The sequence below is a fragment of the Bombina bombina genome, chromosome 5 (assembly GCF_027579735.1).
Source record: "Bombina bombina isolate aBomBom1 chromosome 5, aBomBom1.pri, whole genome shotgun sequence".
NCBI classification, from domain to species: Eukaryota; Metazoa; Chordata; class Amphibia; order Anura; family Bombinatoridae; genus Bombina; species Bombina bombina.
The window spans coordinates 256,159,488-256,185,568 of record NC_069503.1 but is presented as its reverse complement, the minus strand read 5'-3'; the positions used below and the strand labels follow the sequence as shown (position 1 = coordinate 256,185,568).

Here is a 26,081-nt window from a genome sequence, read left to right as displayed (position 1 = left end):
TAAAAAATATAGAGCACAAAAAGCATAACCTTTAGAGATAAATACCTCATCTAATCACCATTTCCGATAACGAACAGGCAAGCATCAAGCACTTTCATTACTGAGCCATCAGCAGAGAACAACAGTCAGAGGTGAGTGACCCCAGGGACCATCTCCACAGCTACAGCAAAGCTTCTCCCTGACACTAATCCTCCTTGTCATTCTCCCACTGTGCTCTAACCACACTGACATCCGCCTGCTGCACTGCAAGCTTAACGGGGCCCTTCCTGACTTCTTTCACTGTCTCCCCTAATCAATGGTTCAAGCGTGCTCTTTTCACCATGTCCAAATGGCAGCTTCACTCATAATCAAAGAGCACTGCCCCTGTTAAAGGGCTTCCCGAAAGGCTGTACCATTTGCATTCATTTGCAAAGCAAACTACTTTTATTCACTTTGTTCTGCTATCAACAATGTTCCCTAAAGCAGATAAATTAGCATAAATATAACCTGCCACTTAGGAGTCACTAAATAATAGCCAATAGCAGGGAGGATTTGATCAATCATTCTATTTTGTGTCCATGTGATCCTTTGTTCATTTAATTTTAAAAACCTTTCAGCAATGCAGATAAAGTGGTTTTTTTTAAATGCATGCAAATTAATTCATATATTTTAAAACTATTTCTTAGTCTTATAATATGGTATTTCATACTTTCATTAAATAAATGCTAAAGCTAAACAAATGGTGGGGGACAAAAAAAATAAAATAAATAAAAATAAATATTTTTTTATTACTAAAGTAAAAAGGGAAAATTGTAAATTACGCTCACAGTAACTATTTCTATCTAATTGTATAGCTATACTTCATTGTAACAATATGAACTACTACAGAAACCATTCAAATAGGATTATTAATCCCCATAAACTATGTCTAAATTAAATTCTTAAAATGAATATTAAATCTATAATAATTATTAGACTTCTACATTTTTTCAGATCGTGTTACAGCAGTATTATGTATGGAAACGGTAGGGTACAATTATAACTGACAATTTTTATATCACAACAATTTAAGAGCACATATTTTGTCAAAATGTTGATAAAGAAGAAGCTAGTAAGTCAGGGATATTAAAAATGTTTTCTTTTTGAATAGGGACCTTTATGATAGAATACTAAAATAATTCTAAAGGAATCTTCTCAAAGAAACTCTTTGAAGATAGTATGTCAATGGTGCATGCATAAAGAATATTCAGATAAGGAACTGGAGATGTATTCAGTGGAAACCGTTGATTATTTAATTGTTTCAAGGCAGACAAGAAACTGCATATTCATTTTATCTGTTGTGTTAAAATATTAACGTAGCTGTAAAATAATTATACATGATAATACACAAATATATGGTCCAATATGCAAGTCTATATTTTTATTAAAATGTAATTTTAGTTTATGTAAGAACTACCTATTTGGCATAATCTTAGTTAAGGAAATTGGATGTTTAAGATTATGAAAAATTGTATGTTTCTAAAATTGCAAAAAAATTTAAATTTCTAAAAATAATTTACACTGCTTTATTGTATTAAAATAATAGCAATACAGACTATAAAGAAACTTCACAATTAAAGCTTAAAAAAATAAGATAAGTGCAATTCACTATACTCTCAGCTATTGAAAGTTTATAGCAAATCAATTAACAGGGGAGAAGCCGACTGATCTTTTCTAGCGTTTATGCATTGTCTCAAAACATATGCACATCTCCAATATTTGACAAAAAGCTTTAGTGATTTTGCCCTTCCTCAGCAGTGGTTAACTGTATCTTTAGATATAACAGAGCCTACTGTGATCTAACTACCACAGCGACCACTAGGGTGGCCCTGGTGTGAATGTTTTAATATGGAGCCAACTGTAGCAGTAAGAGTCAAATGAATGCATAAGCATACTGCTTTGTCACTAGGAAACATGTGTGTCCAATATTACTGAAACATTGGGAAAAGGATTTCTCTCTACAGCAGTGTAATGGGGGACACCACATGGTGAGGGGACAGCTGTCATAGCTTCTCTAGCATTCAGATTTTGCATCAAAAAGTATGCTCCAAGATTAAATCTCCGTACTGAATACAAAATGAAATTTCAGCCGAGCTTAGGAACTGAAAACATAAAAATTCATATCATGTCCTTGCGACAATTATAAAACACACAAGTAATGGACAAAGCTAAAAGGAGAAACACGGCTAAAACGACAAAACTAATATCAGTAATGTAGAATTGCCATCTGTCCTTGATTTTTTTTCCTGTGGCCTGAACAATTTTCCTGATGTTAAAATAGAACTAAAACAAGGCGTTCGGCTATAAATTTGTTAACTACCGCAAATCATTTGACAAATATTGTTTGACACCTTATTTGGTGTCATTGGTTAGCCATATAAACAAAATCATCACTTAAAAACAAATACAATAAAGATGAAGCGGGGGTTTCTATTGCATAATATGTGCAGTGCTTTTTCTCTATTGTGACTGACGTGCTACAAACACATTTTCACTTAAAGGGACACTAAACCCAAATTTTTTCTTTCATGATTCAGATAGAACATGCAATTTTAGAGCAACTTTCTAATTTACTCCTATTATCAAATTTTCTTTGTTCTATTGATATCTTTATTTGAAAAAGCGGGAATGTAAGTTTTGAAGCCGGACCATTTTTGGTTCAGCACCTGGGTAGCGCTTGCTGATTGGTGGCTACATTTAGCAACCAATCAGCAAGCGCTACCCAGATGCTGAATCAAAAATGGGCCGGCTCTTAAGCTCACATTCCTGCTTTTTCAAATAAAGATAGCAAGAGAACAAAGAAAAATTGATAACAGGAGTAAATTAAAAAGTTGCTTAAAATTGCATGTTCTATCTGAATCATGAAAGAAAAAATGTGGGTTTAGTATCCCTTTAACAATTGATAAAAACATAATTTATGTAAGAACTTACCTGATAAATTAATTTCTTTCATATTGGCAAGAGTCCATGAGCTAGTGACGTATGGGATATACAATCCTACCAGGAGGGGCAAAGTTTCCCAAACCTCAAAATGCCTATATATACACCCCTCACCACACCCACAATTCAGTTTAACGAATAGCCAAGTAGTGGGGTTATAAAGAAAGGAGTAAAAAGCATCAACAAAGGAATTTAGAAATAATTGTGCTTTATACAAAAAATCATAATCACCATAAAAAAGGTGGGCCTCATGGACTCTCATGGACAATATGAAAGAAATGAATTTATCAGGTAAGTTCTTACATAAATTATGTTTTCTTTCATGTAATTGGCAAGAGTCCATGAGCTAGTGATGTATGGGATATCAATATCCAAGATGTGGAACTCCACGCAAGAGTCACTAGAGAGGGAGGGATAAAATAAAAAAACAGCCATTTTCCGCTGAAAAAATAATCCACAACCCAAATAATAAATTTATTATTTTAATGACAAGAAAAACTTAAAACATCAGCAGAAGAATCAAACTGAAACAGCTGCCTGAAGAACTTTTCTACCAAAAACTGCTTCTGAAGAAGCAAATACATCAAAACGGTAGAATTTAGTAAATGTATGCAAAGAAGACCAAGTTGCTGCTTTGCAAAGCTGATCAAGCTTCATTCTTAAAAGCCCACGAAGTTGAGATTGATCTAGTAGAATGAGCTGTAATTCTCTGAAAGATTCAAAAGCTTTAACCAAGAAACCAAGGAAATAGCAGAAGCCTTCTGACCTTTCCTAGGACCCGAAAATATAACAAATAGACTAGAAGTCTTCCTGAAATCTTTAGAAGCTTCAACATAATATTTCAAAGCTCTTACCACATCCAAAGAATGTAAGGATCTTTCCATAGAATTCTTAGGATAAGGACACAAGGAAGGGACAACAATTTCTCTACTAATGTTTTTAGAATTCACAACTTTAGGCAAAAATTTAAATGAAGTCCGCAAAACCGCCTTATCCTGATAAACAATCAGAAAAGGAGATTCACAAGAAAGAGCAGATAGCTCAGAAACTCTGCTAGCAGAAGAGATGGCCAAAAGGAACAACACTTTCCAAGAAAGTAGTTTAATGTCCAAAGAATGCATAGGCTCAAATGGAGAAGCCTGTAACGCCTTCAAAACCAAATTAAGACTCCTAGGAGGAGAAATTGATTTAATGACAGGCTTAATATGAACTAAAGCCTGTACAAAACAGTGAATATCAGGAAGATTAGCAATCTTTCTATGAAATAAAACAGAAAGGGCAGAGATTTGTCCCTCCAAGGAACTTGCAGACAAACGCTTATCCAAACCATCCTGAAGAAACTGTAGAATTCTAGGAATTCTGAAAGAATGCCAAGAAAATTTATGAGAAGAACACCAGGAAATGTAGGTCTTCCAAACTCGATAATAATTCTTCCTAGAGACAGATTTACGAGCTTGTAACATAGTATTAATTACTGAGTCAGAGAAACCTCTATGACTTAGTACTAAGCGTTCAATTTCCATACCTTCAAATTTAATGATTTGAGATCCTGATGGAAAAACAGACCTTGAGACAGAAGGTCCGGCCTTAACGGAAGTGGCCAAGGAGGTTGGCAACTGGACATCCGAACAAGATCCACATACAAAAACCTGTGTGGCCACGCTAGAGCCACCAGAAACACAAACGATTGTTCCATGATGATTTTGGATATCACTCTTGGAAGAAGAACTAGAGGCGGAAAAATGTAAGCAGGATGAACATCCCTGGACCTGGACAGGTATCTGGGAAGTTTCTTGTTTAGATGAGAGGCCATGAGATCTATCTCTGGAAGACCCCACATCTGAGAAAACACATCTGGATGGAGAGACCACTTCCCTGGATGTAAAGTCTGACGGCTGAGATAATCCGCCTACCAATTGTCTACACCTGGGATATGCACTGCAGAGATTAGACAGGAGCTGGATTCCGCCCAAGCAAGTATCCAAGATACCTCTTTCATTGCTTGGGGACCGTGAGTCCCACCCTGATGATTGACATATGTCACAGTTGTGATATTGTCTGTCTGAAAGCAAATGAATGGTTCTCTCTTCAACAGAGGCCAAAACTGAAGAGCCCTAAAAATTGCACGGAGTTCTAAAATATTGATTGGTAATCTTGCCTCTTGAGATTTCCAAACCCCTTGTGCTGTCAGAGATCCACAAACAGCTCCCCAACTTGAAAGACTTGCATCTGTAGTGATCACAGTCCAGTTTGGCCGAACAAAGGAGGCCCCTTGAACTAAACGCTGGTGATTTAACAACCACGTCAGAGTGTGTCGACTATTGGGATTTAAGGATATTAACTGTGATATCTTTGTATAATCCCTGCACCATTGATTCAACATGAGAAGCTGGAGAGGTTTCATGTTAAAACAAGGAAAAGGAATCGCGTCTGATGCTGCAGTCCTGAGGCCTAAAACTTCCATGCACATAGCCACTGAAGGGAATGACTGAGACTAAAGGTGTCGACAGTCTGCAACCAATTTCAAACGTCTCTTGTCTGTTAGAGACAGTCATGGACACTGAATCTATCTGAAAACCTAAAAAGGTGACCCTTGTCTGAGGAATCAAGAAACTTTTTGGTAAATTGATCCTCCAACCATGTCTTTGAAGAAACAACACTAGTTGATTTGTGGGAGATTCTGCAGAACGTAAAGACTGAGCTAGTACCAAGATATCGTCCAAATAAGGAAACACTGCAATACCCTGCTCTCTGATTACAGAGAGAAGGGCACCTAGAACCTTGGAAAAGATTCTTGGAGCTGTTGCTAGGCCAAATGGAAGAGCAACAAATTGGTAATGTTTTCTAGAAAAGAGAATCTCAGGAACTGATAATGTTCTGGATGAATCGGAATATGAAGCTATACATCCTGCAAGTCTATTGTAGACATATAATGTCCTTGCTGAACAAAAGGCAGAATAGTTCTTATAGTCACCATCTTTAAAGTTGGTACTCTTACATAGCGATTCAAAATTTTCAGATCCAGAACAGGTCTGAATGAATTTTCCATCTTTGGGACAATGAATAGATTTGAATAAAACCCCAGACCCTGTTCCTGAAAAGGAACCGGCATGATTACCCCTGAAGACTCCAGGTCTGAAACACACTTCAGGAAAGCCTGAGCTTTTACTGGATTTGCTGGGATACGTGAGAGAAAGAATCTTCTCACAGGAGGTCTTACTCTGAATCCTATTCGATACCCTTGAGAGACAATGCTCTGAATCCATTGATTTTGGACAGAATTTATCCAAAAATCCTTGAAAAACCTTAATCTGCCCCCTACCAGCTGAGCTGGAATGAGGGCTGCACCTTAATGCGGACTTAGGGACTGACTTTGGTTTCTTAAATGGCTTGGATTTATTCCAATTTGAGGAAGGCTTCCAATTGGAAGCAGATTCCTTGGGGGAAGTATTAGATTTTTGTTCCTTATTTTGACGAAAGGAACGAAAACGGTTAGAAGCCTTAGATTTACCCTTAGGTTTTTTTTATCCTGAGGCAGAAAAACCCCTTTTCCTCTAGTAACAGTTGAAATAATAGAATCCAAATGAGAACCAAATACATTATTACCTTGGAAAGAAAGAGATAATCTAGATTTAGATGTCATATCAGCATTCCAAGATTTAAGCCACAAAGCTCTTCTAGCTAAAATAGCTAAAGACATGGATCTAACATCAATTTTGATAATATCAAAAATGGCATCACAAATAAAATGATTAGCATGTTGCAGTAAACGAACAATGCTAGATATGTCAGAATCCAACTCTTGTTGCGCTAAATTCTCCAACCAAAAAGTTGATGCAGCCGCAACATCAGCCAAAGAAATTGCAGGCCTGAGAAGATGACCTGAATACAAATAGGATTTCCTTAGATAGGATTCAAGTTTCCTATCTAAAGGATATATAAACGAAGTACTGTCTTCCATAGGAATAGTGGTACGGTTAACAAGAGTAGAAATAGCCCCATCAACTTTGGGGATTTTTTTCCCAAAACTCTATAGAAATTGCTGGTAAAGGATACAATTTTTTTTAAACCTTGAAGAAGGAATAAAAGGAGTACCTGGCTTATTCCATTCCTTAGAAATCATATCAGAAATAGCATCAGGAATAGGAAAAACCTCTGGAGTAACCACAGGAGGTTTAAAAACAGCATTTAAACGCTTACTAGTCTTAATGTCAAGAGGACTAGCTTCCTCAATATCCAAAGTAATTAACACTTCTTTTAATAAAGAACGAATATACTCTATTTTAAACAAATAAGTAGATTTGTCAGTGTCAATATCTGAGGAAGGATCTTCTGAATCAGATAGATCCTCATCAGAGGAGGATAAATCATTATGTTGCCGGTCATTTGAAATTTCATCAACTTTATGAGAAGTTTTAAAAGACCTTTTACGTTTATTAGAAGGCGGAAATGCAGACAAAGCCTTCTGAATAGAATCAGTAACAAATTCTTTAAAATTCATAGGTATATCATGTACATTAGAAGTTGAAGGAACTGCAACTGGCAATGCACTATTACTGATGGATACATTCTCTACGTGTAAAAGTTTATCATGACAATTATTACAAATGACAATCTGAGATATAATTTCCACAATCTTACAACAAATGCCCTTAGCTTTGGTAGAACAGATGTCAGGCAGCAACGTTCCAACAGATACTTCTGAGGCAGGATCAGATTGAGACATCTTGCATTTTGCAAAAAACAACCTATAAAGCAAAATGATCAATTTCCTTATATGACAGTTTCAGGAATGGGAAAAAAATGCAAACAGCATAGCCCTCTGACATAGAGAAAGGCAAGAGGCAAACAGCAATGGGGTATAAAACTACTGAAAAATTTGTCGCCAAGTATGACGCCCAACGTGAGAGAATTTTTTTTGCCGCCAACAACATCCAGAAATTACACACTGCTAACGACGCAACCATGTGTAAGACTCCCACGTCAACTAAGACGCCAGAAGTGATGAACTAGCATCAACGAACTTCCTTTTTTTGCGCCAAGAATGACGCAATAAAGTCTAGCATTTGGCGCACCCGTGTGCCTAATGCTGCCCACAATTTGAAAGTAAAAAGTAGTCAATTTGAAAAAAAGACTAAACCCCAGGTAAGAAAAAAATATTTCTTAATATGTTTAATTTCCCAAATATGAAGCTGACAGTCTGCAGAAGGAAATACATGAACCTGACTCATGGCAAATATAAGTACAATACATATATTTAGAACTTTATATAAATGCATAAAGTGCCAGACCATAGCTGGGGTGTCTTAAGTAATAAAAAACATACTTACCAAAAAGACACCCATCCACATATAGCAGATAGCCAGACCAGTACTGAAACAGTTATCAGTAGAGGTAATGGTATATGAGAGTATATTGTTGATCTGAAAAGGGAGGTAGGAGATGAATCTCTACGACCGATAACAGAGAACCTATGAAATAGACCCCCGTTAGGGAAATCATTGCATTCAATAGGTGATACTCCCTTCACATCCCTTTGACATTCGCTGTACTCTGAGAGGAATCAGGCTTCAAAATGCTGAGAAGCGCATGTCAACGTAAAAATCTTAGCACAAACTTGCTTCACCACCTCCATAGGAGGCAAATTTTGTAAAACTGAATTGTGGGTGTGCTGAGGGGTGTATTTATAGGAATTTTGAGGTTTGGGAAACTTTGCCCCTCCTGGTAGGATTGCATATCCCATACGTCACTAGCTCATGGACTCTTGCCAGTTACATGAAAGAAATAGACATTAAGCTTATCAGAAATAATAATGACTAGTTTCCAATACGGTGGGAGGGGCTTTATATTTATATTAATTTTGGCATTATTTTTTGCAATTAGGTGCTGCATACAATATTTTCACCAAACATTATACTGATAGCAGTGCTAGGAAGAAGTGGTGTGTATAAAATAGAAAGGGTGAGATTGTTGTTGTTTAGTAATGAAAGTTTTCCAGAGTGGCGAGAACGTAAAGGGACATTAAAGTGAAAATAAAATATTAATGAATCAGATACAGCATGCAATGTTAATATACTTTTTCATTTACTTCTATCATAAAATTGACTGTTCTGTTGTTATTCTTATGTTGAAAAGCATAACTAGGTAGATTCATGGGCAGCAATGCAATACTGGAAGGCGGAGCTGGCTGGTGATTAGTGGTTATGCACATATGCTTCTTGTCATTGGCTCACCAGATGTATTCAGATAGGTTTCAATAATGTATTGCTGTTCTGGAGCAGACTTTAACTATGTGTTAAAAACCATATTTTTAAAACTTTATGTATTTTTTTTAAGCAGTTGAAAGGGTAGCAGTAGGCCAAACTGTATGTTACTTAGCAAGGGAACCCTAGTACGCAACATTATCAGTTTTTGTAAACATATTTTGTAGCTATTGTCACCCCAAAATAGGTGCACCATGTATGCAAGATCAAATCAAATAAACTGTGACAAAATCTTTATCAAAAAATATCTGTATTTGAGTGCATTGGATGTTAAAGTGAAAGCAAATCCTAGCGTTTGTGAAACTCTAGGATTTACCATTGAAAAAAATAAAGGGGACTTTCATTCATGAAGTATTAGATACTTCATGCTGAAAGCTCCTTTATTTGTTTCAAGCGTTGCCGCACTGAGCTGCTAAGGCAGCCCACGGCAGAACGCTATTTTGCTTGAGAGGTGACTTTTCACCTCTTAGCCAATAGCCGTGCCTAGAAATCCGGCTTGTCTTCCTGTGGCGCCGGATTTCTCACATGCTATTTGCTAAGAGGTGGAAAAGTCACAACTTAGCAAAATAGCGATCTGCCGTGGGCTGCCTGAGCAGCTCAGTGTGGAAACGCTTGAAACAAATAAAGGAGCTTTCTGCCTGAAGTATGTTATACTTCATGAATTAAAGTTTATTCCCCCCTTTATTTGTTTCAATGGTCAATCCTAGTGTTTCACAAACGCTAGGATTGACTTTCACTTTAACTACTTATTATTACAGACAATTTATTGATACAGACAAATACAATTTATTGTGGTTTTTAATGTCATGCGTTTTCCAATATATTTGTGAGACCTATATTTGCTTCTCATATTAGAGGAACTGAGCTGTTGAAGGCCACTCTTTAGGACATAAGAACATGAGTATAATGAAGAGCAATATGGTTTATGTAACATTCTTCAAAGAATTCCAAGGCCACTAAACCCTTTAGATTTAAACACCTATTTCCTTCAATACACTTTGAAGGCTTTGTTCAGCGTTTATTTGATCTAGAATGAGTTTTTTATTTCTTCTATCAAACTGTACAAATATTAGCGAACAGTGTACAATGCAACACAATGCCTTCCTATTACATCCCTTTTTGTACTTCATTGATAAATGGTCACATTCAACACAGATGGCTTACTTGCAAGATGTCAGTTGAATGATTTGTTTATGTAATCTCATTTCTTATTTCTATTAATTTACTTTCTGGCAAGCACTTGAAAGTTCAAATTGCTGGTAAAATCTGCACATTCTATATGCTTTAAAGGGACAGTAAACAACTTGTAATTACAGGACTTCTGTTGTCCTGCTATAGAATAACATTTCAGCGAGCACATGTATTAGCTTTTTTTTTATATATATTTACCTGGAACCCTAAATACAGTGGGTTTACAATTGATTTAATTGCATTATACTCCTCTGTCTCTCAGAACTTTTTTTTTGAGGCTATGAGAAACTTTTTAGACTTAAAAACCAACTATAGTGAGGATTTAAAAGGATAGAAATGTGCATGTGTGCATTTCAATTTGAAATGTAAGCATTTTGCAATATTCTTTCATTAGCAAAAATGATCATATAACACACACACTACACACATTCTCATAGAACATACACCATACACACTCTCTTACAACACACACGTCGCACCCCAGTAAAAAACAGAATTTATGTTTACCTGATAAATTTCTTTCTCCAACGGTGTGTCCGGTCCACGGCGTCATCCTTACTTGTGGGATATTCTCTTCCCCAACAGGAAATGGCAAAGAGCCCAGCAAAGCTGGTCACATGATCCCTCCTAGGCTCCGCCTACCCCAGTCATTCGACCGACGTTAAGGAGGAATATTTGCATAGGAGAAACCATATGGTACCGTGGTGACTGTAGTTAAAGAAAATAAATTATCAGACCTGATTAAAAAACCAGGGCGGGCCGTGGACCGGACACACCGTTGGAGAAAGAAATTTATCAGGTAAACATAAATTCTGTTTTCTCCAACATAGGTGTGTCCGGTCCACGGCGTCATCCTTACTTGTGGGAACCAATACCAAAGCTTTAGGACACGGATGAAGGGAGGGAGCAAATCAGGTCACCTAAATGGAAGGCACCACGGCTTGCAAAACCTTTCTCCCAAAAATAGCCTCAGAAGAAGCAAAAGTATCAAACTTGTAAAATTTGGTAAAAGTGTGCAGTGAAGACCAAGTCGCTGCCCTACATATCTGATCAACAGAAGCCTCGTTCTTGAAGGCCCATGTGGAAGCCACAGCCCTAGTGGAATGAGCTGTGATTCTTTCGGGAGGCTGCCGTCCGGCAGTCTCGTAAGCCAATCTGATGATGCTTTTAATCCAAAAAGAGAGAGAGGTAGAAGTTGCTTTTTGACCTCTCCTTTTACCTGAATAAACAACAAACAAGGAAGATGTTTGTCTAAAATCCTTTGTAGCATCTAAATAGAATTTTAGAGCGCGAACATCCAAATTGTGCAACAAACGTTCCTTCTTTGAAACTGGTTTCGGACACAGAGAAGGTACGATAATCTCCTGGTTAATGTTTTTGTTAGAGACAACTTTTGGAAGAAAACCAGGTTTAGTACGTAAAACCACCTTATCTGCATGGAACACCAGATAAGGAGGAGAACACTGCAGAGCAGATAATTCTGAAACTCTTCTAGCAGAAGAAATTGCAACTAAAAACAAAACTTTCCAAGATAATAACTTAATATCAACGGAATGTAAGGGTTCAAACGGAACCCCCTGAAGAACTGAAAGAACTAAATTGAGACTCCAAGGAGGAGTCAAAGGTTTGTAAACAGGCTTGATTCTAACCAGAGCCTGAACAAAGGCTTGAACATCTGGCACAGCTGCCAGCTTTTTGTGAAGTAACACCGACAAGGCAGAAATCTGTCCCTTCAGGGAACTTGCAGATAATCCTTTTTCCAATCCTTCTTGAAGGAAGGATAGAATCCTAGGAATCTTAACCTTGTCCCAAGGGAATCCTTTAGATTCACACCAACAGATATATTTTTTCCAAATTTTGTGGTAAATCTTTCTAGTTACAGGCTTTCTGGCCTGAACAAGAGTATCGATAACAGAATCTGAGAATCCTCGCTTCGATAAAATCAAGCGTTCAATCTCCAAGCAGTCAGCTGGAGTGAAACCAGATTCGGATGTTCGAACGGACCCTGAACAAGAAGGTCTCGTCTCAAAGGTAGCTTCCAAGGTGGAGCCGATGACATATTCACCAGATCTGCATACCAAGTCCTGCGTGGCCACGCAGGAGCTATCAAGATCACCGACGCCCTCTCCTGATTGATCCTGGCTACCAGCCTGGGGATGAGAGGAAATGGCGGGAACACATAAGCTAGTTTGAAGGTCCAAGGTGCTACTAGTGCATCCACTAGAGCCGCCTTGGGATCCCTGGATCTGGCCCCGTAGCAAGGAACTTTGAAGTTCTGACGAGAGGCCATCAGATCCATGTCTGGAATGCCCCACAGGTGAGTGACTTGGGCAAAGATTTCCGGATGGAGTTCCCACTCCCCCGGATGCAATGTCTGACGACTCAGAAAATCCGCTTCCCAATTTTCCACTCCTGGGATGTGGATAGCAGACAGGTGGCAGGAGTGAGACTCCGCCCATAGAATGATTTTGGTCACTTCTTCCATCGCTAGGGAACTCCTTGTTCCCCCCTGATGGTTGATGTACGCAACAGTTGTCATGTTGTCTGATTGAAACCGTATGAACTTGGTCCTCGCTAGCTGAGGCCAAGCCTTGAGAGCATTGAATATCGCTCTCAGTTCCAGAATATTTATCGGTAGAAGAGATTCTTCCCGAGACCAAAGACCCTGAGCTTTCAGGGATCCCCAGACCGCGCCCCAGCCCATCAGACTGGCGTCGGTCGTGACAATGACCCACTCTGGTCTGCGGAATGTCATCCCTTGTGACAGGTTGTCCAGGGACAGCCACCAACGGAGTGAGTCTCTGGTCCTCTGATTTACTTGTATCTTCGGAGACAAGTCTGTATAGTCCCCATTCCACTGACTGAGCATGCACAGTTGTAATGGTCTTAGATGAATGCGCGCAAAAGGAACTATGTCCATTGCCGCTACCATCAACCCGATCACTTCCATGCACTGAGCTATGGGAAGGAAGAGGAACGGAATGAAGTATCCGACAAGAGTCTAGAAGTTTTGTTTTTCTGACCTCTGTCAGAAAAATCCTCATTTCTAAGGAGTCTATAATTGTTCCCAAGAAGGGAACCCTTGTTGACGGGGATAGAGAACTCTTTTCCACGTTCACTTTCCATCCGTGAGATCTGAGAAAGGCCAGGACGATGTCCGTGTGAGCCTTTGCTTGAGGAAGGGACGACGCTTGAATCAGAATGTCGTCCAAGTAAGGTACTACCCGCAACGCCCTTGGTCGTAGCACAGCTAGAAGGGACCCTAGTACCTTTGTGAAAATCCTTGGAGCAGTGGCTAATCCGAAAGGAAGCGCCACGAACTGGTAATGTTTGTCCAGGAATGCGAACCTTAGGAACCGATGATGTTCCTTGTGGATAGGAATATGTAGATACGCATCCTTTAAATCCACCGTGGTCATGAATTGACCTTCCTGGATGGAAGGAAGAATAGTTCGAATGGTTTCCATCTTGAACGATGGAACCTTGAGAAACTTGTTTAAGATCTTGAGATCTAAGATTGGTCTGAACGTTCCCTCTTTTTTGGGAACTATGAACAGATTGGAGTAGAACCCCATCCCTTGTTCTCTTAATGGAACTGGATGAATCACTCCCCATTTTTAACAGGTCTTCTACACAATGTAAGAACGCCTGTCTTTTTATGTGGTCTGAAGACAACTGAGACCTGTGGAACCTCCCCCTTGGGGGAAGTCCCTTGAATTCCAGAAGATAACCTTGGGAGACTATTTCTAGCGCCCAAGGATCCAGAACATCTCTTGCCCAAGCCTGAGCGAAGAAAGAGAGTCTGCCCCCCCACCAGATCCGGTCCCGGATCGGGGGCCAACATTTCATGCTGTCTTGGTAGCAGTGGCAGGTTTCTTGGCCTGCTTTCCCTTGTTCCAGCCTTGCATTGGTCTCCAAGCTGGCTTGGCTTGAGAAGTATTACCCTCTTGCTTAGAGGACGTAGCACTTTGGGCTGGTCCGTTTTTACGAAAGGGACGAAAATTAGGTCTATTTTTTGCCTTGAAAGGCCGATCCTGAGGAAGGGGCGTGGCCCTTACCCCCAGTGATATCAGAGATAATCTCTTTCAAGTCAGGGCCAAACAGCGTTTTCCCCTTGAAAGGAATGTTTAGTAGCTTGTTCTTGGAAGACGCATCAGCCGACCAAGATTTCAACCAAAGCGCTCTGCGCGCCATAATAGCAAACCCAGAATTCTTAGCCGCTAACCTAGCCAATTGCAAAGTGGCGTCTAGGGTGAAAGAATTAGCCAATTTGAGAGCATTGATTCTGTCCATAATCTCCTCATAAGGAGGAGAATCACTATCGAGCGTCTTTATCAGCTCATCGAACCAGAAACATGCGGCTGTAGCGACAGGGACAATGCATGAAATTGGTTGTAGAAGGTAACCCTGCTGAACAAACATCTTTTTAAGCAAACCTTCTAATTTTTTATCCATAGGATCTTTGAAAGCACAACTATCCTCTAGGGGTATAGTGGTGCGTTTGTTTAAAGTGGAAACCGCTCCCTCGACCTTGGGGACTGTCTGCCATAAGTCCTTTCTGGGGTCGACCATAGGAAACAATTTTTTAAATATGGGGGGAGGGACGAAAGGAATACCGGGCCTTTCCCATTCTTTATTAACAATGTCCGCCACCCGCTTGGGTATAGGAAAAGCTTCTGGGAGCTCCGGCACCTCTAGGAACTTGTCCCATTTTACATAGTTTCTCTGGGATGACCAACTTTTCACAATCATCCAGAGTGGATAATACCTCCTTAAGCAGAATGCGGAGATGTTCCAACTTAAATTTAAATGCAATCACATCAGGTTCAGCCTGTTGAGAAATGTTCCCTGAATCAGTAATTTCTTCCCTCAGACAGAAACCTCCCTGGCCCCATCAGACTGGGTTAGGGGCCCTTCAGAGATATTAATATCAGCGTCGTCATGCTCTTCAGTATCTAAAACAGAGCAGCCACGCTTACGCTGACAAGGGTTCATTTTGGCTAAAATGTTTTTGACAGAATTATCCATTACAGCCGTTAATTGTTGCATAGTAAGGAGTATTGGCGCGCTAGATGTACTAGGGGCCTCCTGAGTGGGCAAGACTCGTGTAGACGAAGGAGGGAATGATGCAGTACCATGCTTACTCCCCTCACTTGAGGAATCATCTTGGGCATCATTGTCATTATCACATAAATCACATTTATTTAAATGAATAGGAATTCTGGCTTCCCCACATTCAGAACACAGTCTATCTGGTAGTTCAGACATGTTAAACAGGCATAAACTTGATAACAAAGTACAAAAACGTTTTTAAAAATAAAACCGTTACTGTCACTTTAAATTTTAAACTGAACACACTTTATTACTGCAATTGCGAAAAAACATGAAGGAATTGTTCAAAATTCACCAAATTTTCACCACAGTGTCTTAAAGCCTTAAAAGTATTGCACACCAAATTTGGAAGCTTTAACCCTTAAAATAACGGAACCGGAGCCGTTTTAAACTTTAACCCCTTTACAGTCCCTGGTATCTGCTTTGCTGAGACCCAACCAAGCCCAAAGGGGAATACGATACCAAATGACGCCTTCAGAAAGTCTTTTCTAAGTATCAGAGCTCCTCTCACATGCGACTGCATGCCATGCCTCTCAAAAACAAGTGCGCCACACCGGCGCGAAAATGAGGCTCTGCTTAAGCTTTGGAAAGCCCCTAAGGAATAAGGTGTCTAATACAGTGCCTGCCGATATTATTATATCAAAATACCCAGATAAAATGATTCCTCAAGGCTAAATATGTGTTAATAATGAATCGATTTAGCCCAGAAACAGTCTACAGTCTTAATAAGCCCTTGTGAAGCCCTTATTTATGATCGTAATAAACATGGCTTACCGGATCCCATAGGGAAAATGACAGCTTCCAGCATTACATCGTCTTGTTAGAATGTGTCATACCTCAAGCAGCAAGAGACTGCACACTGTTCCCCCAACTGAAGTTAATTGCTCTCAACAGTCCTGTGTGGAACAGCCATGGATTTTAGTTACGGTTGCTAAAATCATTTTCCTCATACAAACAGAAATCTTCATCTCTTTTCTGTTTCTGAGTAAATAGTACATACCAGCACTATTTCAAAATAACAAACTCTTGATTGAATAATAAAAACTACAGTTAAACACTAAAAAACTCTAAGCCATCTCCGTGGAGATGTTGCCTGTACAACGGCAAAGAGAATGACTGGGGTAGGCGGAGCCTAGGAGGGATCATGTGACCAGCTTTGCTGGGCTCTTTGCCATTTCCTGTTGGGGAAGAGAATATCCCACAAGTAAGGATGACGCCGTGGACCGGACACACCTATGTTGGAGAAATGGTGTTACGACCCAGTAATTGGTCCTGACCCGTGGTTTAAAGAACCCTACTCTAGAAGACCCCAAAGATCCACTATCTGATTGAAAATATCCAGATGGAGAGACCACTCCACTGGATGCAAGGACTGACGCCTGAGAAAAATCTACTTCCCAGGTGTTTACTTCTGGAATATGAACTGCAGAAATCAGACAACCATTAGCTTCTGCCCAGCAAAGAATTCAAAACACTTGGCTAGGGAATGGCAGTTTCCCCCCTGATGACTGAAGTAGGCCACTGCTGTGACATTGTCTAAAAACTGAGATAAGACTGCTTTTATTCAACAGAGGTCAACTCTAAAGTGCTCTGAAAATTGTTCTAAAACATTTATTGTCAACCTCGCCTTCTAAGGAAACCAAACCCCTTGTGCCCTCAGACCTCCAGACAACCCCCAACCTAAAAGACTTGCATCTGAAGTGATTACAGTCCAAATAGGAAGAGCACAAGAAGTCCCTTGCATAATTAGCTGATAATTCAGCCACAAAGACAGGGACTGACTTGTTCTGTGATTTAGATACATCTTTTGAGACAGCGGAGTATGATCCCTGCACCATTGCTGAAGCATAAAAAGCTGAAGAGGCCTCATGTACAAACAAGCAAACAGAATAGTATCCAATGAAGCAATCATGAGACCTAACACCTCCATGCAAAGAGCAACTGAGGTAAAAGAAAGAGACTGAACTCTTTGGAAAACTGATCTTCCAACCATGATGTTTAAGACACAACAATAGCCTGCTGGTGTGAGATTCTTCTAAATGTAAAGATAGAGCATGAACTAAGATATCTTCCAGGTAAGGAAACACTGCATTACCTATTCTGATTACCAACTTTACACAAAAAAAGTGTATGACTGATTCATGATCAGAGGAAGACCCCTGATCATCAGAGAAAACCTCTACCTCTGAGGAGTTAGCAGATTCATGAATAGAAACATTAACTTCAGTAGGTTTAGAGCAAGTAGAAGGTAAACTTTGAACTGACCTTTTACACTTACTTGATAGGTGGCATAGCTGCCAACATTTCAGATACTGTAGAGCGAATGAAGTCTTTAACTCCAGGAGCAAAACCTGAAGACCTGCCCTGTAGGGAACAAACAGAAGGAGCAATATCTCTAGAAGGATGTACATAAATTGGGATCTTTCAAACAAGGGCTACTAAAATGGTACATGGCATAAAAAATAAAAATTACAAAGAAAGACTTTGACCTAAATATGTATAGCTTAGAGGAGAAAAAGGTGATAGAGAGTATGTGGACACTAATGAACAAGCTCTATTCAGGGTGTTGAACCTAAAATGGACCTGCTCCTAAGCTTTACATTTCTGCTTTTCAAATAAAGATAGCAAGAGAACGAAGGAATATTGATAATAGGAGTAAATCAGAAAGTTGCTTAAAATTGCATGCTCTATCTAAAACATGATAGAAAAAAAATGGGTTTAGTACCCCTTTAATAAAGCAGAGGCTTTAAATTATTTTTCACAAAAAGAGCAACACCAAATCAGGGGGTGATGATCTCAGGAAGAGCAATAGATTCAGGAGGAATTCATGGAACCACTTTTTCACTGAAAGGGTGGTTGATTCATGGAAAAACATAATTTATGTAAGAACTTACCTGATAAATTCATTTCTTTCATATTGGCAAGAGTCCATGAGCTAGTGATGTATGGGATATACAATCCTACCAGGAGGGGCAAAGTTTCCCAAAATTCAAAATGCTTATAAATACACCTCTCACCACACCCACAATTCATTTTAACGAATAGCCAAGTAGTGGGGTGATAGAAAAAGGAGTAAAAAGCATCAAAAAAGGAACTGGAAATATAATTGTGCTTTATAAAAAAAAACCAAAAAAACACCATAAAAAGGGTGGGTCTCATGGACTCTTGCCAATATGAAAAATTAATTTATCAGTTAAGTTCTCACATAAATTATGCTTTCTTTCATGTAATTGGCAAGAGTCCATGAGCTAGTGACGTATGGGATATTAATACCCAAGATGGGTAAGATTAACTCCACAGAAGAGTCACTAGAGATGGAGGGATAAAATAAAAACAGCCATTTACCGCTGAAAAATTAAATCCACAACCAAAAGAATAAAGTTTTTCTTAGAATTGAAAAGAAAAAAACTTAAAACATAAGCAGAGGAATCAAACTGAAACAGCTGCCTGAAGAGCTTTTCTACCAAAAACTGCTTCCGAAAAGGCAAATAACATAATTTATGTAAGAACTTATCTGATAAATTCATTTCTTTCATATTAGCAAGAGTCCATGAGCTAGTGACGTATGGGATATACATTCCTACCAGGAGGGGCAAAGTTTCCCAAACCTCAAAATGCCTATAAATACACCCCTCACCACACCCACAATTCAGTTTAACGAATAGCCAAGAAGTGGGGTGATAAAAAAGTGCGAAAGCATATAAAATAAGGAATTGGAATAATTGTGCTTTATACAAAAATCATAACCACCCCAAAAAAAGGGCGGGCCTCATGGACTCTTGCTAATATGAAAGAAATGAATTTATCAGGTAAGTTCTTACATAAATTATGTTTTCTTTCATGTAATTAGCAAGAGTCCATGAGCTAGTGACGTATGGGATAATGATTACCCAAGATGTGGATCTTTCCACGCAAGAGTCACTAGAGAGGGAGGGATAAAATAAAGACAGCCAATTCCTGCTGAAAATAATCCACACCCAAAATAAAGTTTAATGAAAAACATAAGCAGAAGATTCAAACTGAAACCGCTGCCTGAAGTACTTTTCTACCAAAAACTGCTTCAGAAGAAGAAAATACATCAAATGGTAGAATTTAGTAAAAGTATGCAAAGAGGACCAAGTTGCTGCTTTGCAAATCTGATCAACCGAAGCTTTATTCCTAAACGCCCAGGAAGTAGAAACTGACCTAGTAGAATGAGCTGTAATCCTTTGAGGCAGAGTTTTACCCGACTCAACATAGGCAAGATGAATTAAAGATTTCAACCAAGATGCCAAAGAAATGGCAGAAGCTTTCTGGCCTTTTCTAGAACCAGAAAAGATAACAAATAAACTAGAAGTCTTTCGGAAAGACTTAGTAGCTTCAACATAATATTTCAAAGCTCTAACAACATCCAAAGAATGCAATGATTTCTCCTTAGAATTCTTAGGATTAGGACATAATGAAGGAACCACAATTTCTCTACTAATGTTGTTAGAATTCACAACTTTAGGTAAAAATTCAAAAGAAGTTCGCAACACTGCCTTATCCTGATGAAAAATCAGAAAAGGAGACTCACAAGAAAGAGCAGATAATTCAGAAACTCTTCTGGCAGAAGAGATTGCCAAAAGGAACAAAACTTTCCAAGAAAGTAATTTAATGTCCAATGAATGCATAGGTTCAAACGGAGGAGCTTGAAGAGCCCCCAGAACCAAATTCAAACTCCAAGGAGTAGAAATTGACTTAATGACAGGTTTTATACGAACCAAAGCTTGTACAAAACAATGAATATCAGGAAGATTAGCAATCTTTCTGTGAAAAAGAACAGAAAGAGCAGAGATTTGTCCTTTCAAAGAACTTGCGGATAAACCTTTATCTAAACCATCCTGAAGAAACTGTAAAATTCTCGGAATTCTAAAAGAATGCCAAGAAAAATGATGAGAAAGACACCAAGAAATATAAGTCTTCCAGACTCTATAATATATCTCTCTGGATACAGATTTACGAGCCTGTAACATAGTATTAATCACAGAGTCAGAGAAACCTCTTTGACCAAGAAACAAGCGTTCAATCTCCATACCTTTAAATTTAAGGATTTGAGATCCTGATGGAAAAAAGGACCTTGCGACAGAAGGTCTGGTCGTAGCGGAAGAGTCCACGGATGGCAAGAGGCCATCCGGACAAGATCCGCATACCAAAACCTGTGAGGCCATGCCGGAGCTACCAGCAGAACAAACGAGCATTCCTTCAGAATCTTGGAGATTACTCTTGGAAGAAGAACTAGAGGCGGAAAGATATAAGCAGGATGATACTTCCAAGGAAGTGATAATGCATCCACTGCTTCCGCCTGAGGATCCCGGGATCTGGACAGATACCTGGGAAGTTTCTTGTTTAGATGAGACGCCATCAGATCTATTTCTGGAAGCTCCCACATTTGAACAATCTGAAGAAATACCTCTGGGTGAAGAGATCATTCGCCCGGATGCAACGTTTGGCGACTGAGATAATCCGCTTCCCAATTGTCTATACCTGGGATATGAACCGCAGATATTAGACAGGAGCTGGATTCCGCCCAAACCAGAATTCGAGATACTTCTTTCATAGCCAGAGGACTGTGAGTCCCTCCTTGATGATTGATGTATGCCACAGTAGTGACATTGTCTGTCTGAAAACAAATGAACGATTCTCTCTTCAGAAGAGGCCAAAACTGAAGAGCTCTGAAAATCGCACGGAGTTCCAAAATATTGATCGGTAATCTCACCTCCTGAGATTCCCAAACTCCTTGTGCCGTCAGAGATCCCCACACAGCTCCCCAACCTGTGAGACTTGCATCTGTTGAAATTACAGTCCAGGTCGGAAGCACAAAAGAAGCCCCCTGAAATAAACGATGGTGATCTGTCCACCACGTTAGAGAGTGTCGTACAATCGGTTTTAAAGATATTAATTGAGATATCTTTGTGTAATCCTTGCACCATTGATTCAGCATACAGAGCTGAAGAGGTCGCATGTGAAAACGAGCAAAGGGGATCGCGTCCGATGCAGCAGTCATAAGACCTAGAATTTCCATGCATAAGGCTACCGAAGGGAATGATTGTGACTGAAGGTTTCGACAAGCTGAAATCAATTTTAGACGTCTCTTGTCTGTTAAAGACAGAGTCATGGACACTAAATCTATCTGGAAACCCAGAAAGGTTACCCTTGTCTAAGGAATCGATGAACTTTTTGGTGAATTGATCCTCCAACCATGATCTTGAAGAAACAACACAAGTCGATTCGTATGAGATTCTGCTAAATGTAAAGACTGAGCAAGTACCAAGATATCGTCCAAATAAGGAAATACCACAATACCCTGTTCTCTGATTACAGACAGAAGGGCACCGAGAACCTTTGTAAAAATTCTTGGAGCTGTAGCTAGGGCAAACGGCAGAGCCACAAACTGGTAATGCTTGTCCAGAAAAGAGAATCTCAGGAACTGATAATGATCTGGATGAATCGGAATATGCAGATATGCATCCTGTAAATCTATTGTGGACATATAATGCCCTTGCTGAACAAAAGGCAAGATAGTCCTTACAGTTACCATTTTGAACGTTGGTATCCTTACATAACGATTCAATATTTTTAGATCCAGAACTGGTCTGAAGGAATTCTCCTTCTTTGGTACAATGAAGAGATTTGAATAAAACCCCATCCCCTGTTCCAGAACTGGAACTGGCATAATTACTCCAGCCAACTCTAGATCTGAAACACAATTCAGAAATGCTTGAGCTTTCACTGGATTTACTGGGACACGGGAAAGAAAAAATCTCTTTGCAGGAGGTCTCATTGATCCAAATTTCTTTGAAAAAACGTAACCTGCCCCCTACCAGCTGAGCTGGAATGAGGGCCGCACCTTCATGTGGACTTAGAAGCAGGCTTTGCCTTTCTAGAAGGCTTGGATTTATTCCAGACTAGAGATGGTTTCCAAACTGAAACTGCTCCTGAGGATGAAGGATCAGGCTTTTGTTCTTTGTTGAAACGAAAGGAACGAAAATGATTATTAGCCCTGTTTTTACCCTTAGATTTTTTATCCTGTGGTAAAAAAGTTCCTTTCCCACCAGTAACAGTTGAGATAATAGAATCCAACTGAGAACCAAATAATTTGTTACCCTGGAAAGAAATGGAAAGTAGAGTTGATTTAGAAGCCATATCAGCATTCCAAGTTTTAAGCCATAAAGCTCTTCTAGCTAAAATAGCTAGAGACATAAACCTGACATCAACTCTGATAATATCAAAAATGGCATCACAGATAAAATTATTAGCATGCTGAAGAAGAATAATAATATTATGAGAATCATGATCTGTTACTTGTTGCGCTAAAGTCTCCAACCAAAAAGTTGAAGCTGCAGCAACATCAGCCAATGATATAGCAGGTCTAAGAAGATTACCTGAACACAGATAAGCTTTTCTTAGAAAGGATTCAATTTTCCTATCTAAAGGATCTTTAAACGAAGTACCATCTGACGTAGGAATAGTAGTACGTTTAGCAAGGGTAGAAATAGCCCCATCGACTTTAGGGATTTTGTCCCAAAATTCTAATCTGTCAGACGGCACAGGATATAATTGTTTAAAACGTTTAGAAGGAGTAAATGAATTACCCAATTTATCCCATTCTCTGGAAATTACTTCAGAAATAGCATTAGGAACAGGAAAAACTTCTGGAATAACCACAGGAGATTTAAATACCTTATCTAAACGATTAGAATTAGTATCAAGAGGACCAGAATCCTCTATTTCTAAAGCAATTAGTACTTCTTTAAGTAAAGAACGAATAAATTCCATTTTAAATAAATATGAAGATTTATCAGCATCAATCTCTGAGACAGAATCCTCTGAACCAGAAGAGTCATCAGAATCAGAATGATGATGTTCATTTAAAAATTCATCTGTAGAGAGAGAAGTTTTAAAAGATTTTTTATGTTTACTAGAAGGAGAAATAACAGACATAGCCTTCTTGATGGATTCAGAAACAAAATCTCTTATGTTATCAGGAACATTCTGCACCTTAGATGTTGAAGGAACTGCAACAGGCAATGGTACATTACTAAAGGAAATATTATCTGCTTTAACAAGTTTGTCATGACAATTAATACAAACAACAGCCGGAGGAATAGCTACCAAAAGTTTACAGCAGATACACTTAGCTTTGGTAGTTCCAGCACTAGACAGCGATTTTCCTGAAGTATCTTCTGACTCAGATGCAACGTGAGACATCTTGCAATATGTAAGAGAAAAAACAACATATAAAGCAAAATTGATCAAATTCCTTAAATGACAGTTTCAGGAATGGGAAAAAATGCCAATAAACAAGCTTCTAGAAACCAGAAGCAAAGAAAAAATGAAACTGAAATAATGTGGAGACAAAAGCGACGCCCACATTATTTGGCACCTAAATTCTTTTTGGCGCCAAAAATGACGCCACATCCGGAACGCCGACATTTTTGGCGCAAAAGGACGTCAAAAAATGACGCAACTTCCGGTGACACGTATGACGCCGGAAACAGAAAAGATTTTTTGCCCCAAAAAAGTCAGTGCCAAGAATGACGCAATAAAATGAAGCATTTTCAGCCCCCGCGAGCCTAACAGCCCATAGGGAAAAAAGAGTCAAATTTTAAGGTAAGAAAAAAATTGATTCAAATGCATTATCCCAAATATGAAACTGACTGTTTGAAAATAAGGAATGTTGAACATCCTGAGTCAAGGCAAATAAATGTTTGAATACATATATTTAGAACTTTATAAATAAAGTGCCCAACCATAGCTTAGAGTGTCACAGAAAATAAGATTTACTTACCCCAGGACACTCATCTACATGATTGTAGAAAGCCAAACCAGTACTGAAACGAAAATCAGCAGAGGTAATGGTATATAAATAAGAGTATATCGTCGATCTGAAAAGGGAGGTAAGAGATGAATCTCTACGACCGATAACAGAGAACCTATGAAATAGACCCCGTAGAAGGAGATCACTGCATTCAAATAGGCAATACTCTCCTCACATCCCTCTGACATTCACTGCACGCTGAGAGGAAAACCGGGCTCCAACTTGCTGCGGAGCGCATATCAACGTAGAATCTAGCACAAACTTACTTCACCACCTCCATAGGAGGCAAAGTTTGTAAAACTGAATTGTGGGTGTGGTGAGGGGTGTATTTATAGGCATTTTGAGGTTTGGGAAACTTTGCCCCTCCTGGTAGGAATGTATATCCCATACGTCACTAGCTCATGGACTCTTGCTAATTACATGAAAGAAAGATAAATACGGTAGAATTTAGTAAATGTATGCAAAGAAGACCAAGTCGCTGCTTTGCAAATCTGATCAACTGAAGGTTCATTCTTAAAAGCCCATGAAGTGGAGACTGATCTAGTAGAATGAGCTGTGATTCTCTGAGGCGGGCCTGACCCAAATCCACATAAGCCTTATGAATCAAAAGCTTTAACCAAGATGCCAAGGAAATGGCAAAAGCTTTCTGACCTTTCCTAGAACCAGAAAAGACAACAAATAGACTAGAAGTCTTCCTGAAATCTTTAGTGGCTTCAACATAATATCTCAAAGCTCTTACAACATCCAGAGAATGTAAGGATCTCTCCAAAGAATTCTTAGGATTAGGACACAAAGAGGGGCCAACAATTTCCCTATTAATATTGTTAGAATTCACAACTTTAGGTAAAAATTTAAATGAAGTCCGCAAAACTGCCTTATCTTGATGAAAAATCAGAAAAACAGAATTTATGTTTACCTGATAAATTACTTTCTCCAACGGTGTGTCCGGTCCACGGCGTCATCCTTACTTGTGGGATATTCTCTTCCCCAACAGGAAATGGCAAAGAGCCCAGCAAAGCTGGTCACATGATCCCTCCTAGGCTCCGCCTACCCCAGTCATTCGACCGACGTTAAGGAGGAATATTTGCATAGGAGAAACCATATGATACCGTGGTGACTGTAGTTAAAGAAAATAAATTATCAGACCTGATTAAAAAACCAGGGCGGGCCGTGGACCGGACACACCGTTGGAGAAAGTAATTTATCAGGTAAACATAAATTCTGTTTTCTCCAACATAGGTGTGTCCGGTCCACGGCGTCATCCTTACTTGTGGGAACCAATACCAAAGCTTTAGGACACGGATGAAGGGAGGGAGCAAATCAGGTCACCTAAATGGAAGGCACCACGGCTTGCAAAACCTTTCTCCCAAAAACAGCCTCAGAAGAAGCAAAAGTATCAAACTTGTAAAATTTGGTAAAAGTGTGCAGTGAAGACCAAGTCGCTGCCCTACATATCTGATCAACAGAAGCCTCGTTCTTGAAGGCCCATGTGGAAGCCACAGCCCTAGTGGAATGAGCTGTGATTCTTTCAGGAGGCTGCCGTCCGGCAGTCTCGTAAGCCAATCTGATGATGCTCTTAATCCAAAAAGAGAGAGAGGTAGAAGTTGCTTTTTGACCTCTCCTTTTACCAGAATAAACAACAAACAAGGAAGATGTTTGTCTAAAATCCTTTGTAGCATCTAAATAGAATTTTAGAGCACGAACAACATCCAAATTGT

The 26,081-nt window shown here is 39.2% G+C and overlaps 1 protein-coding gene across 1 annotated transcript in view; it reads right to left on the bottom strand.

The window, feature by feature from the left end:
• Positions 1-26,081, bottom strand: part of DNAJC1 (DnaJ heat shock protein family (Hsp40) member C1) — an 823,579-nt gene that overhangs the window by 258,077 nt on the left and 539,421 nt on the right. The gene's annotated exons all lie outside the window — the stretch shown is intronic.